Here is an 18,519-nt window from a genome sequence, read left to right as displayed (position 1 = left end):
TCCAAATACCTTTCAATGCACCCCCGTACCCTCCCGCACACCTCCTCATCTGCCAGTAATCCCACATCCAAACGCCACAGTGGGCGTTGGTCCCTCTCCTCTCCCAACTCCAGTTCCACCCAGTGCGGGGCGTGGTCTGAGATGGCTATGGCCGAATACTCCGTTCCCTCCACTTTCGGGATCAGCGCCCTGCCCAGAACAAAAAAAATCTATCCGGGAGTAGGCTTTGTGTACTTGGGAGAAAAAAGAAAATTCCCTGGCCAGGGGCCTGGCAAATCTCCACGGATCTACTCCCCCCATCTGGTCCATAAACCCCCTAAGCACCTTGGCCGCAGCTGGCCTCTTCCCGGTCCTAGATCTGGAACGATCTAATGCTGGGTCCAACACCGTGTTAAAATCCCCCCCCATTATCAAGCTTCCTACCTCCAGGTCCGGAATGCGCCCCAACATACGCTTCATAAATCCAGCATCGTCCCAGTTCGGGGCGTATACATTTACCAATACCACCCACGCCCCCTGCAGCCTACCGCTCACCATCACGTATCGACCTCCATTGTCCACTACTATGTTCTTGGCCTCAAACGACACCCGCTTCCCCACCAGTATTGCCACCCCTCTATTCTTCGCATCCAGCCCCGAATGGAATACCTGTCCTACCCATCCCTTTCTTAACCTGACCTGGTCTGCCTCCTTCAAATGTGTCTCCTGAAGCATGACCACGTCTGCCTTCAGTCCCTTTAAGTGCGCGAACACTCGGGCCCTCTCAACCGGCCCATTCAGGCCCCTCACATTTCACGTTATCACCCTCCAGTCCCTCAGACGGGGAACCCCCGCCCCGACCACCTCTTCTGTTTTCAGTTCCCACTCGGCCAATGCAGCAGCAACCCTATTTTCCCCCCTCTCCCCCCCTTCCTCCCCCCTTCCCCCTCCCCCCGCTAGATCCATATCTAGCTCTTTTGCTCCCCCCCATAACACTCCCGTAAGTCAGCTGACTCCTGTTGACCCCGGCTTCCCCCCCCCTTCCCGTTGACCCGCCCCCCCCCCCCGGTGTGGAAATCCCCCCTCCTCCTCCTCCCCAGCCATCGGTGTGCGCTCCTCCATCCCCCCCCTCCGCCCTTCCCTAACACGGGAAAAAGCCCGCGCTTTCCTGAGCCAGCCCCGCCCCCTGTGGCGCAGCTCCTATCCCAATTCCCCCATCCCCGTGCCTCCCCTCCCTCCAGCACCAGCGCCCACATTCCCCACAGTCTCCCCATCAAATCTCTTCCCCCATCCCCATCCATCGCCCCACCCGTGGAACATTCCTTACGCATAGTTAAAACCCTGTATACAACCGACATCCCCCCCACAACCACAGACCCTCAGTTTGAGTCCAATTTTTCAGTTTGGATAAAGGTCCAAGCCTCTTCAGGCGTTTCAAAGTAGTGGTGTCGATCCTGAAATGTGACCCACAGTCACGCTGGCTGCAGCATTCCGAATCTCACCCCCTTCCTATGCAGCACCGCCTTGGCCCGATTAAAACCAGCTCACTTCTTTGCCACCTCCGCGCTCCAGTCCTGGTAGATTAGGATCACCGCATTCTCCCATCTACTGCTCCGCTCCTTCTTGGCCCATCTCAGGACACACTCTCTGTCCACGAAACGATGAAACCTCACCACTACCGCCCTTGGCGGCTCGTTGGCCTTGGGTCTCCTGGCCAGGACCCGATGAGCCCCATCTAGCTCCAGGGGACTCGGAGAGGCCTCCGCACCCATCAGCGAATGGAGCATCGTGCTCACATACGCCCCGGCATCGGCCCCCTCCACCCCTTCAGGGAGACCCAGAATCCGAAGATTCTTCCTCCTTGACCTGTTCTCCAGGTCCTCGAATCTTTCGGCCCACCTCTTGTGCAGCGTCTCGTGCGCCTCCATCTTCACCGCCAGGCCCAAGATCTCGTCCTCGTTCTCGGTGGCTTTTTCCCGCACCTCTCGGATCTCTACCCCTTGGGCCTTCTGGGTCTCCTTCAGCCCCTCGATCGCCGTCAGCAGTGGCGCCAGCACCTCTTTCTTAAGCTCCTCCACGCAGCGCCTGAGAAACTCCTGCTGGGAGACACCTTCTCAACCCCCCCATTGCGCTTCCGTCAACTAGCCCGCCCAGCTAGCCTAGTATCCCCCTCCCATGGCGCCTAGCATCCTACCCCCCACTGATTCCCCTCCCCGCCCCACTCAGCCATCCTCTCAGTGCAAACTTAACAACCCCCACCAAAAACCCAGAAAGGAGCAACCCACCATGCCCATCAAGAAAAAATAAACCCAAAACAAAACAATGGCCCCAAACACAGTGCAATGATCCTCCACTGTCTCCTGCAACTGACTTTGTTAATCCCGCATCAATCCCATCTCCACTGCCATTGAGGCAAGCTGCTCCTCCTGTTCCCTCACCGCCTCCTCCACCTTCTGGATCGCCTGGCCCTGGGCCTTCAACCCTGCCTCCATGCGGTCGATCCCCGCCTTTATCGGGTCCACTACCCTGGCCAGGTCCTCCAAGTTCTCCTTCCTCTGCTGGGCAAATTCTTCATGGAGGAAGCCCACTAGCTGCTCCGTCGACCACTGAGCAGGCAGGATCGGTCCCTGACCCTCCGCCATCTTCCCCTGTGTCGCAGGCACCACACTAGCTTTCGCCGATTGTTCCCTCCTTTGTCTTTTTTTTTAATAAACAATTTTAATGAGGTATTTTTGGCATTACAAACAACAACAGTATAAAACAATGTACAAAGAACAATAAACATAGTGCAATCACCGACTGCCATCCCGCCAAGACCCGCCTAATTGACCCCCTATTCTACACTACCCTAACCCACCCCCCACTGCTGACGATTAATTTTCCGCGAAGAAGTCGATGAATGGTTACCACCTCCGGGCGAACCCTAACAGTGACGCTCTCAAGGCGAACTTGATCTTCTCTAGGCCGAGAAAGCTCGCCGTGTCAGTTAGCCAGGTCTCCGACTTCGGGGGCTTTGAGTCCCTCCAAGCTAACAGTATCCGTCTCCGGGCTACCAGGGAAGCAAAGGCCAAAACGTCAGCCTCCTTCTCCTCCTGGACTCCCGGGTCCTTCGAAACCCCAAAAATCGCCACCTCTGGACTCATTGCCACCCTTGTTTTCAATACTCTGGACATGACGTCTGCAAACCCCTGCCAATATCCCCTAAGTTTTGGACACGATTAGAACATGTGATCATGGTTCGCTGGTCCTCCCGCGCATTTTGCACACCTGTCCTCTACCCCAAAGAATCTACTCATCCGGGCCACTGTCATGTGGGCCCGGTGAACCACCTTGAATTGGATCAAGCTGAGCCTGGCGCATGTTGCGGTCGCGTTGACTCTGCTCAACGTGTCCGACCATAGGCCATTCTCCATCTCACCACCAAGCTCCTCCTCCCACTTACGCTTCAGCTCCTCGGTCTGCTTCTCCTCCGTCCCCATGAGTTCTTTGTAGATGTCCGAGACGCTCACCTCTCCCGCCGATCCTCTAGACACTACCCTATCCTGGATCTCCCTTAGTGGCAGGAGTGGAAAGGATGATACCTGCCTACGCAGAAAGTCCCGCACCTGTAAATATCTAAATTCGTTCCCCCTTGCCAACCCAAACTTTTCCTCCAGTGCCCTCAAGCTCGGGAAACTCCCCTCTAAAAACAAGTCCCCCATCTTCTCAATTCCCACCCTTCGCCATACTCGAAACTCCCCCATCCAAGCTCCCCGGGGCAAACCGGTGATTGTCACATATTGGGGACCAGACCGATGCTCCCACTTATCCAACGTACCTCCTCTAATGATTCCAGATTCTCAGGGCTGCCACCACTACGGGGCTGGTGGAGTACCGCGCCGGCGGGAATGGCAGAGGTGCCGTTACCAAAGCCCCCAGACTGGTGCCCCTATACGAAGCTGCCTCCATCCGCTCCCAAACCGATCCTGCCCCCACCACCCACTTCCTTATGGCTATGTTGGCTGCCCAGTAATAATTACTAAAATTCGGCAGCGCAAGCCCCCCTCCCCCCCGGTTCTGCTCAAGCATCATCTTCTTCACTCGTGGGGACTTACCCACCCACACAAAGCCCAGGATGATTTTATTGACCCTCTTAAAAAAGGACCACGGAATGAAAATTGGGAGACACTGAAGTACGAACAGAAATCTCGGTAGGACCGTCATTTTGACCGCCTACACTCTCCCAGCTAACGACAGCGGGAGCGCATCCCATCTCCGAAACTCGCCCTTCATCTGTTCAACGAACCGGGACAAGTTCAACTTGTGTCTCCGGCCCCAGTCGCGCGCCACTTGTATCCCCAAGTACCTGAAACTGTCCCCTACCAACCTAAACGGCGGCTCCCTCAGCCAACCCTCCTGGCCCCTCGCCTGAACTACAAACATCTCTTTGGCATATTCAGTTTACACCCCGAAAACCGGCCAAATTCCCCTGGATCCGATTCGTATAAGAGCAGGTCGTCCGCGTACAGCGAGAATCTATGTTCCACCGCCCCCCCCCACACACACACACACACCGAACCAGCCCCTTGAAGCTCTCAGAGGAATTGCCAGCGGCTCTATAGCTAACGCGAACAACAGTGGGGAGAGGGGGCACCCCTGTCTTGTGCCCCAGTACAGTCTAAAATAGTCTGAGGTCATCCTATTCGTCCTTACACTCGCATCCGGGGCCTGGTACAACAGCCTGACCCAGTCGATAAAGCCCTTTCCAAACCCAAATCGCCCCAGCACCTCCCATAAATAGCCCCACTCCACCCGGTCGAATGGATGCCTTTTCCGCATCCATTGCCACAACTACCTCCACCTCCCTACTCTCCGGGGGCATCATAATCACGTTGAGCAGCCTTCTTATATTGGCCACCAACTGCCTGCCCTTGACAAACCCCGTTTGATCCTCCATAATCACATCCGGCACACAATCTGCAATCCTGGAGGCCAAAACTTTGGCCAGTAACTTGGCATCCACATTAAGCAGAAAGATCGGCCTATATGACCCGCATAGCTCCGGGTTCTTGTCCCGCTTCAATATCAACGAAATAGTGGCCTGTGACAGCGTCAGGGGCAGCACCCCAATGTCCCTTGCCTCATTGAAAACCTTGACCAGCACCGACCCTAAAATCCCCGAGAACTTTTTATAGAACTCCACCGGGTACCCATCCGGCCCCGGGGCTTTTTCGACTGCATTGCCTTCAAGCCCTCAATTATTTATTCGGCCCTAATCGGGGGCCCCAGCCCATCTACCAGCTCCCTACCCACTCTTGGGAAGGTCAGTCTGTCCAAAAAGCGTCTCATCCCCTCCAGCCCCTTGGGGGGTTCCGAACAATAGAGCCTGCTGTAAATGTCCCTGAATGCCCTGTTTAGCCCTGCCGATTCTCCTACCAAGTTCCCATCCCCATCAACCACCCTCTCTATTTCCCTGGCCGCCTCCCTCTTTCTAAGCTGCTGAGCAAGCATTCTGCTGGCCTTCTCCCCATGTTCGTAAAACGCACCCCTCGCCTTTCTAAGCTGCTCCACTGCCTTACCGATGGACAACACCCCGAACTCCGACTGCAGCCTCCGACGTTCCCTTAAGAGCTCCACCCCTGGGGTCACCGCATACCTCCTGTCTATCTGCAAGATCTCCTTTACCAGTCGGTCCGTTTCTGCCCTATCCGTCCTGTCCCTATGAACCCGGATCAAAATCAGCTCCCCTCTCTCCACTGCCTTCAGCGCCTCCCAGACCACTGCTGCTGAGACTTCCCCCGTGTCATTAACCTGCAGGTAATTCTGCATTGACTTCCTCAACCTCTTGCACACCGCCTCGTCCACCAACAATCCCACCTCTAACCTCCATTGCGGGTGCTGGAAGCTCTCCTCGCCAACCTGCAGTTCCACCCAGTGTGGGGCATAATCCGGAATAGTGATGGCCGAATACCCCGTTTCCACCACCCCCGCCAGTAAATCCCTGCTCAAAATGAAAAAGTCTATCCGGGAATAAACCCTGCGAATAAAAAGAAAACTCCTTCCCCATCGGCTGCCTAAACCTCCAAGGGTCAACTCCCCCCCCCCCCCCCCCCCCGGCCCCATCTGCTCCATGAACACTATCAGTTCCTTTGCCATTGCTGGCACCCTACCTGTTTTTGAACACGACCGGTTCAGGCCGGGTTCGATGACTGTATTAAAATCCCCTCCCATAACCAACTTGTGCGAGTCCAGGTCAGGTATCTTCCCCAGCAACCTCTGTATAAATTCCACGTCATCCCAATTTGGCGCGTACACATTAACCAAGACTACCTTCCTCCCCTCCAGCTTACCGCTAACCATGACATAACGGACCCCCGGCCGAGACTGTACTGCCCACCTGAAATTGCACCCGCCTGTTGATCAAAATTGCAACCCCTCTGGTCTTGGTGTCCAGCCCCGAATGAAAGACCTGACTGACCCAACCCTTCCTTAGCCTGACTTGATCCGCCACTTTCAGGTGTGTCTCCTGCAACATTACCACGTCCGCTTTCAGAGCCCTCAGATGCGTACCCTCTTGACCGGCCCGTTCAACCCTTTAGCATTCCAGGTGATCAGCCTAGTTGGGGGCACCGTGCCCCCCCCCCCCCCCCCCCCCCCGCCGATCAGCCATCCTTTTTCCCGGGCCCGCCACCAGCCCATCCTGGCAGCCCCCACCCCCGACCTCCTCTCTGTCCCGAAACCTAAGTCCCTCCCTCATCAGCTTCTCCCTTTTCGAGCCCTTGGGGTTCTTCGTTCCACACACCAATGTGTGGAACCAGTGCCAGATTCACTTTGCCTTCAAAGCCAGCGCTCAAAAACACAAAAAGGTCGGGGGGAAAGTTCCAAAAGCCCGGCCAGAGCGGGAGCCACCAAATGCGCGACTTACTCCCTCATAGCCGCCACCGGAAGTCTTCCCTCCTTTTTCGACCACATCTGGTCCACAAATCCATACACCGGTGGGACACTCTCTCCTGCCACCCCTCCTGCAGCTTTTACAATCTCACAGCCCAGCCGTTAGCCGGAGATAAGGTCCACCACAACGGGAGCCACCAAATGTGCGACCACCCACACCATGGCCGCCAGCGGAAGTCCTCTATATAGCATCTTTAATGCAAAATGTCCCAAGTCACTTCACAGAAGCATTATAAAACAAAATGTGACACTGAGCCACAAAGAGATATTTGGGCAAATGAGTTAAGTTTTAAGGAATGCCTTAAAGCAGAAAAGAGAGGCACAGCTCAGGAGAGGTTTATGGAGGGAATTCCAAGGTTTAGGCCTAGGCAGCTGAAGACAGCCACCAATAGTGGGTAATTAAAATCACAGATGCTGAGGAGGTCCAAACTGGAGGTGTGCAGTATCTTCAGTGTGGGGTTGGAGACAGAGGGTGGTGGTTGATGGGAAATGTTCAGAATGGAGTTCAGTTACAAGTGGCGTACCACAAGGATCTGTTCTGGGGCCGTTGCTGTTTGTCATTTTTATCAATGACCTAGAGGAGGGCGCAGAAGGGTGGGTGAGTAAATTTGCAGACGATACTAAAGTCGGTGGTGTTGTCGACAGTGTGGAAGGATGTAGCAGGTTACAGAGGGATATAGATAAGCTGCAGAGCTGGGCTGAGAGGTGGCAAATGGAGTTTAATGTAGAGAAGTGTGAGGTGATTCACTTTGGAAGGAATAACAGGAATGCGGAATATTTGGCTAATGGTAAAGTTCTTGGAAGTGTGGATGAGCAGAGGGATCTAGGTGTCCATGTACATAGATCCCTGAAAGTTGCCACCCAGGTCGATAGGGTTGTGAAGAAGGCCTATGGAGTGTTGGCCTTTATTGGTAGAGGGATTGAGTTCCGGAGTCAGGAGATCATGTTGCAGCTGTACAAAACTCTGGTGCGGCCGCATTTGGAGTATTGCGTACAGTTCTGGTCACCGCATTATAGGAAGGACGTGGAGGCTTTGGAGCGGGTGCAGAGGAGATTTACCAGGATGTTGCCTGGTATGGAGGGAAAATCTTATGAGGAAAGGCTGATGGAGAAGAAGGTTAAGAGGAGACTTAATAGAGGCATACAAAATGATCAGGGGGTTAGATAAGGTGGACAGTGAGAGCCTTCTCCCGCGGATGGAAATGGCTGGCACGAGGGGACATAGCTGTAAACTGAGGGGTAATAGATATAGGACAGAGGTCAGAGGTAGGTTCTTTACGCAAAGAGTAGTGAGGCCGTGGAATGCCCTACCTGCAACAGTAGTGAACTCGCCAACATTGAGGGCATTTAAAAGTTTATTGGATAAACATATGGATGATAATGGCATAGTGTAGGTTAGATGGCTTTTGTTTCGGTGCAACATCGTGGGCCGAAGGGCCTGTACTGCGCTGTATCGTTCTATGTTCTATGTTCTAATAAGGTAATGGTGAGATTTGTAAACGAGGATGCATTGAAACATTGTTTAACTGGAAAGCTAGGCTGGCACAGTAACTCGTCCTTGTAACTCGTAGCTGTGAGACACAAACTAACTGGAACCCTGCCAGTATTTATCTGTAAGATGCAGCCTCTGACCAACACACCGCCCTTCATAGGCTTCAGCCAATCAATGGCTGTATCCTTTTCTCAAAAGTTTCCAAACAGATAAGTCACAGCCTGCACTGGTACCTAACCTTTCATCTGTGACTAGGTGGCTTGTGAACACAGCTGCAGATATCCTACCACAAAGGCAACAGACAGCTATGTCTCTTGTTAGTAACTTTCAATTGGTACCATGTGTCATGATATGCAGACATGCACATAATGAGATACAGACAGGCAGCTAATGAACACAGAGAACAGGACATAATCAATCAGCAGGCAGAACACTTGGGGGTGGTTTCCTACTGTAGGAGGCATGAGGCACTCACACTGTACCTCTTTCCACTGGGGACATCTACAGAGTGAGTCAGGTGTATGTGTCACATAACACCGACAGGACGTGGCTAAGAGCTATCTGGTTCAGTCAGACCGAGTAATCACACTTAGGTTAGCAGAGTCGAACTCACAGAGAACTGAGCTAACTGTGTGACAGGTTCAACAAATCAAATTGAACTAACTTCAAGGTCTGGAGTATCTTTCAGTTATAGCATCATCCAGTTGCAGTCCATGTTATCTCAGTGTGCTTAACACGACATGGTACCAGAAGTCTGCTATCCCTAGGTGGTTTACCGCAATCTGTTCCGTGACGACCAGCAAATGTATCCTGGCACCATGGAGAAGATCCAGGCTCCTCAACAGCTGCGGACCTCAGGCAATCTCAGTGCCAACTGGCGGACCTTCAAGCAAAGCTTTCTGCTGTACATCTAAGCCTCAGACCGCGAGGGTGCGTCTGATACAAGAAAGTTCGCGCTTCTCCTCTCAACTGCAGGGGATCAAGCCATCCAACTCTTCTACTAGTTTAACTTCACCAAAGGCCAGGACAAGACAAAGTTTCAGACCATCCTGGACAAGTTTGATAGTCATTGTGAAGTGGACACCAATGAAATCTTCGAGCGCTATATATTCAAACAACGCCGACAAGGTAAAGATGAATCTTTCAACTCCTTCTTAACTAACCTCCACCTGCTAGCACTGTCCTGCAACTTTGGTGATATTGCTGACTCCATGATCAGAGACCAAATCGTTTTTGGAGTGCACTCAGATCCTCTGAGAGAGCAGCTACTGAAAATCAAGCATATGACCCTGCCAGTCGCGATTGAAACATGTACAGTGCATGAGCACTCCAAAAATCGGTATTCCCAATACAAATCGGCTGAAAATGAGAAACTTGACTCCCACGTGGCAGAGAGTGTGCAGGCCATCGCCCGGATGCAGCGCCTCAGCATTGATGAAAGCGGCCATTTTGCACGCTCTTCCCGGAGCCCCACGCATGCGCGATGCGAATGGGATAACAAAGCGGCCAATCACCACACTGCGCAGGTGCGAAAGTCTGCGACCGCACTGCGCATGTGCGACGACGCACGGAGAGTAACGATGTCATGACGTGCCTGAACTGCGGCACCACCAACTTAAAGAAACACTGCCCTGCAAGAGGCAGGCGATGTTTAAATTGCGGGAAGCCTGGACACTATGCAGCCTTGTGCAGGTCTGCACCACCAGTCAAGGGCCAGCGTTCCCAACTCCAACACTGGCGCGTTCGGAGTGTCCAGCAAGGTTTACAGGATTCTGATCCTGGCAGTACAACGGATCCAGAGGATGATTGCCTGGAGTCCCCCTACCATGTGGGCATCATCATCACACGTGAATATGTCTCACCGACATCATCACAGAGCCTGCCCATCCTCACTGTGGATTCTGCGGACGAATGGCGTGCGATGATGCAAGTAAATCAATGCTCTATCCAGTTCAAGCTGGACACAGGTGCTTCTACCAATCTCCTTTCACAGGCAGATTTCAACCGCATCAAGAAGCCACCCAAGCTCCTTCCAGCAGCCTGTCAGCTCCTGGACTATAACGGCAATGCCAACACAGCACTGGGATCCTGCCATCTGCTTGTTTCCAACAGGAGCATTCACGCAAGGCTAAGGTTTGAAATCGTCAAGCCAGACAAGGTCTCCCTGCTCGGCGCACATGCATGCAAGCAGCTAAACCTTGTGCAGCGGGTCTACACAATGACCTCCCCCAACGTGGATCTTCAAGCCGGTATTGTCGACATCCTCGCTCAGTATCCGGATGTGTTTGACGGGATGGGCACTCTGCCATATCGGTACAAGATCCTGCTGTGGTCTGATGCCACGCCTGTGGTCCACACACCACGCCAGGTCCCGGCTTCACTGAAGGAGCGCCTGAAGGCGCAGCTAAAGGATCTTCAGGACCAGGGCATTATCTCCAAAGTTACAGAACCAACTGACTGGGTCAGCTCGATGGTATATGTAAAAAAGCCTTCGGGGGAGCTGCGCATCTGCATTGATCCCAAGGATCTCAACCAGAATATAATGCATGAACACTACCCCATCCCGAAGCGGGAGGAACTCACAAGTGAGATGGCACACGCCCTGTTTTTCACAAAGTTAGATGCGTCACATGGATTTTGGCAAATCCAGCTGGATGAGTCCAGCAGAAGGCTCTGCACCTTCAACACACCGTTTGGCAGGTACTGCTAGAATCATGTGCCGTTCGGCATTGTCTCGGCCTCGGAGATCTTTCATAGAATCATGGAGAGATGATGGATGGCATTGAAGGGGTTCGTGTGTATGTGGACGACGTTATCATGTGGTCCACAACCCCCGAAGAGCACATCTCTCGTCTCCAGCAGGTATTCCGCTGTGTGCATGCCAATGGCATCAAGCTGAACAGGGCCAAGTGTTGCTTTGGCATGTCGACAGTTAAGTTCTTAGGTGACCAGATATCTCAGCAGGGTGTGCGCCCGGACACAGACAAGGTCAAGGCCATCGAAGCCATGAAGACCCCTGAAGACAAGAAGGCGGTGCTGTGCTTCCTAGGCATGGTAAACTTTTTGGGCAAGTTTATCCCAAACCTGGCCTCACACACCACGGCCCTCAGACACCTGGTGAAAAAGTCTACTGCCTTTGAGTGGCAGGCAGCTCATCAAGCAGAGTGGTGGAGCTGAAAGCCAAGCTCACCACTGCACCTGTGTTGGCATTTTTGACCCTGACAGGGAAACAAAAATCTCAACAGATGCAAGCCAGGACGGCATCGGCGCGGTGCTGCTCCAGCGCGATGACACCTCATCCTGGGCACCGGTTGCCTACACATCGTGGGCGATGACACCCACCGAGCAGCGGTACGCCCAAATAGAGAAGGAATGCCTGGGTCTTCTCACTGGCATTCTCAAGTTTCACGACTATGTCTACGGCCTGCCGACGTTCACCATCGAGACAGACCACAGGCCTCTGGTCCACATTATCCACAAGGACCTGAACGACATGACGCCTCGGTTGCAGCGCATCCTCCTCAGACTCAGAAGGTACGTCTTTGAACTCGTGTACACGCCTGGCAAGGAGCTCATTATTGCGGATGCCTTGTCCCGCTCCATAACCTTGCCTGCTGACCCACCGGCATTCATCCAACAGGTTGAATCACAGGTGCAGCTGTGGGCCAGCAACCTCCCGGCGACGGATGAAAAGGTGATCTGCATTCGCGACGAGACAGCCAAAGACCCTCTTCTGCAGCGTGTCATGCGCCACCTCGCCAATGGCTGGCAAAAAGGGCAGTGCCCTCAATTCTTCAATGTGAAGGACGACCTGACAGTGGTTGATGGTGTACTCCTCAAGCTGGTCCGCATTGTCATTCCACTCAGTCACCAGACCTTGGTGCTCCGGCAAATCCACGAGGGGCATCTGGGTGTCGAGAAGTGGAAGCGCAGAGCCAGCAAGCTGTCTACTGGCCTGGGATCAGTCAGGACATCTCAAATATGGTCCTCAACTGTCCGACCTGTCAACGCTTCCAGCCAGCACAGAGCAAGGAGACACTTCAGCAGCACAAAATCGTGACCTCCCCGTGGTCCAAGGTGGGCGTCGACCTCTTTCACGCCAATGGTCGTGATTATGTGTTGATCATTGAATATTTTTCCAACTGCTCAGAAGTCGTGAAGCTCTTGGACCTCACATCCAAGACTGTCATCAAGGCCTGTAAGGAGACGTTCTCCAGGCATGGTATTCCCCTCACTGTCATGAGTGACAACGGTCATAGAATCATAGAATGTACAGGGCAGAAGGAGGCCATTCGGTCCATCGAGTCTGCACCGGCTCTTGGAAAGAGCACCCTACCCAAGGTCAACCCCTCCACCCTATCCCCACAACCCAGTAACCCCACCCAACACTAAGGGCAATTTGGTCAAGATTTGCCCAGTATATCAGTTTCATCACGTCACTTCCAGCCCACATTACCCGCAGTCCAACGGGAAGGTTGAGAAAGGGGTGCACATAGTGAAGCAGCTCATTTGCAAGGCCGCGGATTCTGCTTCTGACGTCAACCTTGCGCTGCTTGCGTACAGGGCAACCCCTCTGTCTACCGGCATGTCACCGGCTCAACTCCTGATGAACAGGGACCTGCGGACGACTCTTCCAGCCATTCACTTGCCTGACCTGGATCACCTCCCAATGCTGCAGAAGGTGCGGAAACTCAGGGACCGGCAAAAGCAGGGCTATGATGCTCATGCCACCGATTTGCCTGTGCTATCCCCGACAGATGCTGTTCGGATCAAGCTACCTGATGGAGGCTGGTCAGCTCCAGCTATTGTTGTTCGACAGGCTGCTTCTCGATCGTATGTTGTGCGTATGGCTGATGGCTCTGTTGTGCGGTGAAACAGACGGGCACTGTGCACAGTTGCCCGCTCGCAACCACATTCTTCGTTGTTTCCATCTGTTATTGTGCCACCTCCTGATGCCTCGAACCACGAGGCCACCAGTCGGGCTTCAATCCCGCCCATCAAGGCGCCGTCGTCCCCACCACCACCTCTCCAGCGGTCGACCAGGATCAGAGGAAAGCCTCAGAGACTGGACTTGTGAACAATTGTTTTGTTTGCTATGTTCTGTTTTCGCACATTAGACAGCTGTTTTCACATGTACATATGTTCCCATCTGCCATTGTATGTAAATAAGTTAGTTTTTCGGCCTACATGTGTAAATACTTTCACATATGCTACAGAAAAATATTTCAAAAGGGGAGATGTCATGATATGCAGACATGCACATAATGAGATACAGACAGGCAGCTAATGAACACAGCGAACAGGACATAACCAATCAGCAGGCAGAACACTTGGGGGTGATCTCCCACTATAAAAGGCACAATGCACTCTCACTCCTCCTCTTTCCACTGGGGACATCTACAGAGTGAGTCAGGTGTATATATCACTTAACACCTACAGCACGTGGCTAAGAGCTAGTCTGGTTCAGCCAGACGGAGTAATCACACTTGGGTTAACAGAGAGTCGAACTCACAGAGAACTGAGCTAACTGTGTGACAGGTTCAATAAATCAAATTGAACTAACTTCAAGGTCTGGAGTATCTTTCAGTTATAGCTGCATCCAGTTGCAGCCCGTGTTATCTCAGTGTGCTTAACACAACACCATGAACTGCTATTGTGCTCATACTTAACAATTGCATTTATTTTCCCCCCCCTCTCAAGTTGTTTCCGGCATCGATGTCAAGTGGGACAGGATGGGGAAGAATCCTGAGCAGAGTTTGAGGAAAACCAGTGTGTGGCAGGGAGCTGCGGGAAAGAGGAGCCAGTGGTGTGGTGGGATATGATGGGGTGTCAGGGGAATCATGAGAATCATTTTGATCAGCCATCTGTTTGTTTTGTGGGTTTATTAGCATTTGTAGGGCTGATTTCTTGACGTACGCTTGTGATTATCAACTTTAACTTTTTGCATGGAAGAATCTGTACAAGTTGAGGGCAAACAGACAAAGATTTCAAACAAATGGTCCCTGCTGCTATAAGAACAGGAAGAGCAGGACCATCAGCCTGAGTTTCTCTGAAGCCCTTTCAGGGGGACCACAACTTCCAGATTTTAGCCTAAGTGAGCTTGCGAGAGGCTGCGGTGCTATTTAGTCTCTCAATAGTGGCAAACATCTCGGTAATCACCACTTTTGTGGAAGGAAAGTCTGGGCCAATACATTTTTGTTTAAGCATGGTGATATATTTTAAGCGATTGGGAAGCCAATTCTGACATTTTAATTGCGCAATATGATCTGTCACTGATTTTCACCTCTGAGCCAGCACATTGCTCACTTGAGAGCAAGGAGACAAACACAACAGTAGTGAGACTAGGAAGTGTGGTTTTTAGAGAGAAAGAGTCAAAATTATTAGTCTGGATAACCTGTTATATACCTGTTGGGGCTGGTTTAGCTGGCTTGTAATGCAGAACAAGGCCAGCAGCGCGGGTTCAATTCCCATTCCAGCCTCCCCGAACAGGCGCCGGAATGTGGCGACTGGGGGCTTTTCACAGTAACTTCATTGAAGCCTACTTGTGACAATAAGCGATTATTATTATTATATGCATCACAAGTCTTGGACACCATGTGCAGGAAGTGTGGTCAGCTGGAGGAGCTTGAGCAGCAGCTGATATTACTGCAGTGCTTCTGCTAGGCTATAAGCTACTTAGTTAGCATGTTTCTGTAGGTGTCACCATGCAGCTTCATAACGTGCAGCCAGAGATAGAATGGGCAACCGTCAGGTAGATAAAGAGGCCCAGGCAGAGTGGAAGGATTCCCCAAGAGCATCTTGCTCCCTAACCATTGTTCAGTTTTGGAAACTGAGAATGGAAATGATTCCTCTGGGGAGTACAACCAGAGCCAAGTCCACAGTGCCATTGGTGGTTCAGCTGTACAGAAAGGAGAGGGGAAGGGGAGGGGGTTTGGGGGGGGGGGTCAAAAAAAGCAATAATGGTAGGGGATTTGATAGTTCATGGAAAGACTGGCTTTTTTGCGGATGTAACTCCAGGATGGTATATTGCCTCCCTGGTGCTGGGGTTGAGAGGCTAAAAAACATTCTGAGGTGAGAAGGATGAACAGTCAGAGAGCATTTTAAGAATATTGGTGAGTAAAATCAAGAAAGACCCAAAGTTGTTTTGCAACTACATGGAGAAAACAAACAATTAAAGAGTAGGAAAAGATTAAAGACCAAATTGGTTACCTGTATATGGAGGTGGAAGATGTGGGCATGGTTCTTCGTGAATCTTTTGTGCCTATATCACAAATGAAGTTCAATCAAGATGTACGTATTATAGTTGAGGTGTGTGAAACATTGAACGGTAAAGAGAGAGAGGAAATATTGCAGTGTTCAATATCTTTGAAGGTGGATAAACGGAATGAAATTCAGTCCAAGCTCCAAATAGAAGTAAGGGAAGAAATAACGGAGGCTCTGACCATCATTTTCAGATCCTCTCTGGCTACACGATTGATGCCAAGGGCTGGTGGATTGCTAGCGTGGTACCGTTGCTTTAAAAAAAGGGTATAATAGGTCAAGTAATTACAGGCCAGTCAGCCGAACCTTGCTAGTGGGCAAATTATTGGAATAAATTCTGAGGGGCAGGATAAATTTTCATTTGGAAAGGTACCGATTAATTAAAGATAGCATGGATTTAGATTCATTGTCACGTTTACAGAGCTACAGTGAAAAGTATTGTTCTGCGTACAGTCCAGGCATATCATTCCATGCATGAGACAAGCATATGACATACGATAAATACACAATGTAAATGACATTGGGTGAAGCACACAGTGGGTGAAGCATACGGAGTATAGTGCTACAACAGTGCAACAGTAGAGAAGATACGTAGAGTCAGTCCATAAGAGAGTCATTCAGGGGTCTGATAACAGCGGGGAAGAAACCGTTTTTGAATCTGTTAGTGCGTGTTCTCAGACTTTTGTATCTTCTGCCCGATGGAAGAGATTGGAAGAGAGAATAACCAGGGTGCCCACTTCCCCAAGTGGGAAGTATAGACAGAGTCAATGAATGGGAGGTGCATTTGTGTGATGGACTGGATGTGTTCAAGACTCTGTAGTTTCTTACGGTCATGGGCCGAGCAGCTGCCATACCAAGCCCTGATTCAGCCAAATGGGATGCTTTCTATGGTGCACCTGTAAAAATTGATGTGGTCATGCTGAATTTCCTTAGTTTCCTGAGGAAGTCTAGGCCCTGTTGTGCTTTCTTGGTTGTAGCGTCAACGTGGGTGGACCAGGACAGATTGTTGGTGATGTGCACACCTAGGAATTTGAAGCTATCAACCATCCCCACCTTGGCACCATTGATGCAGATAGGGTTGTGTACGACACTTCGCTTCCTGAAGTCGATGACCAGCTCCTTAGTTTTGCTGATGTTGAGGGAGAGATTGTTGTCGTTGCTCCACCCACTAGGTTCTCTATCTCCCTCCTGTACTCTGACTCATCATTGTTTGAGATCCGATCCACCACGGTCGTGTCATCAGCAAAATTGTGGATGAAGTTGGAGCTGAATTTTGCTACACAGTCGTGTGTGTACAGGAGTGTAGTAGGGGACTAAGTACACAGCCTTGCGGGGTGCCGGTATTGAGGATTATCATGGAGGAGGTGCAGTTGTTTACTGATTGTGGTCTATGGGTCAGGAAGTAGATGATCCAGTTATAGAGGGAGGAGCCAAGTCCTAGGTTTTGGGGTTTGGATATGAGCTTGGCTGGAATTATGGTGTTGAAGGCAGAGCTGTATCAATGAATAGGAGTCTGAGGTAGGAGTCCTTGTTGTCGAGATGTTCCAAGGATAATTATAGGGCCAGGGAGCTGGTGTCTGCAGTGGACCAGTTGTGGCGATATGCAAATTGCAGTGGATCAAGTCATTCTGGAAGTATGGAGTTGATGTGTCTCATGACCAACCACTTGAAGCACTTCATAATGTTTGTTGAGGGAAGTTCCTAATAATTTGATTGAATTTTTGGAGGCGGTAACCAGGATAAATATAGTGCATTCGATGAACGCTGCGTAGATTTTAACAAGGCGTATAACAAGGTCCGCAGGGCAAGTTGGGCAGCAAAGCAAGAGCCAGTGGTATCCAAGGCAAAGTGGAAAGTTAGATCCAAGATTGGCTCAGTGGCAGGAACCAAAAAGTAATGGTTAGCGGGTATTTTTGTACCTGGAAGGCTGTCATTTAAATTCGCCCTTAAATAGGGTCACACAGGAATACAGATTTTGAGCAAGTCCAAATTTGTACACTCAACAGAGTATTTGATAGGCTTGAAGGCAATTCTTAGCATACAGTAACAGATTGGCCATTCTATCCCCACATGTGCACAATCTCACTTCCCCAGTATTGTTGCCTTGAGCTCACCCAAGTTCTGATGGTGATGCTTATCAGCACAAATTTGCAAAGACAAATGGGAAAGCAATAACAAATAGAATGAGAAAAAGGAAGATTAAAGAGGGAACCAGAAATGGACGGGGGGAAAGAGTGGAGGAGGAAGGAAAAGAAAATAGGGATAGGAAATTATAGAAGCAGGAAGGCATGTGGAGGAGGAAGGGAAAGAAAGTAGAGATTGGAAATTATAGAAGCAGGAAGGAGAGATTTCATTACACCATTCAAAATCAATGCTAATCAAAGACCTAGGGCTGGATTTTCCGGTTGCTGACGCCGAAATCGCATTCGGTGATCAGCCGGAGATACAAATTCCCGACCAAATTGGGGGTGGCGGCGCTTTTGCGATGCACCGCCCCCTTCAAAGCGGCATACTCTCTTGAGTACGCCGCGCCATGTATCGACAGCCTCAGGACAATGCCTGAGGCCCGCCCCCGATGCCCCATCCCCGACCGGCCAAGTTCCCGACGACGTCGGTCATGTATGGTCTCATCCGTCGGGAACTCGACGTGGCGGCTGCAGACTCAGTCCAGCGCCACAGTCGGGGGAGGGCCGATCGGCGGGCGGGGGGGGACTTTATTCGGGGCTGGGGGCACTGTAGGGGGTGGTCTGGGGCACACGAACTGGCCAAAACGGGCACTATTTTGTGACCCGGATCCGCGGGTTGCCACCGCCATGTTGCGCGGCCGCTGCAGGCCGCCGCCGTGCGCTTGCGTGGCC

General features: G+C 51.5%; 1 protein-coding gene across 3 annotated transcripts in view; it reads left to right on the top strand.

Moving 5' to 3' along the window:
* The window catches only part of LOC140420229 (retinol dehydrogenase 13-like), a 213,744-nt gene that overhangs the window by 172,274 nt on the left and 22,951 nt on the right, over positions 1-18,519 (top strand). The window lies entirely within an intron of this gene.

This window comes from Scyliorhinus torazame, chromosome 1, assembly GCF_047496885.1.
Source record: "Scyliorhinus torazame isolate Kashiwa2021f chromosome 1, sScyTor2.1, whole genome shotgun sequence".
In the NCBI taxonomy this organism is placed as follows: domain Eukaryota; kingdom Metazoa; phylum Chordata; class Chondrichthyes; order Carcharhiniformes; family Scyliorhinidae; genus Scyliorhinus; species Scyliorhinus torazame.
The sequence above is the reverse complement of the archived record's forward strand: the minus strand, read 5'-3'. Positions and strand labels throughout refer to the sequence as shown.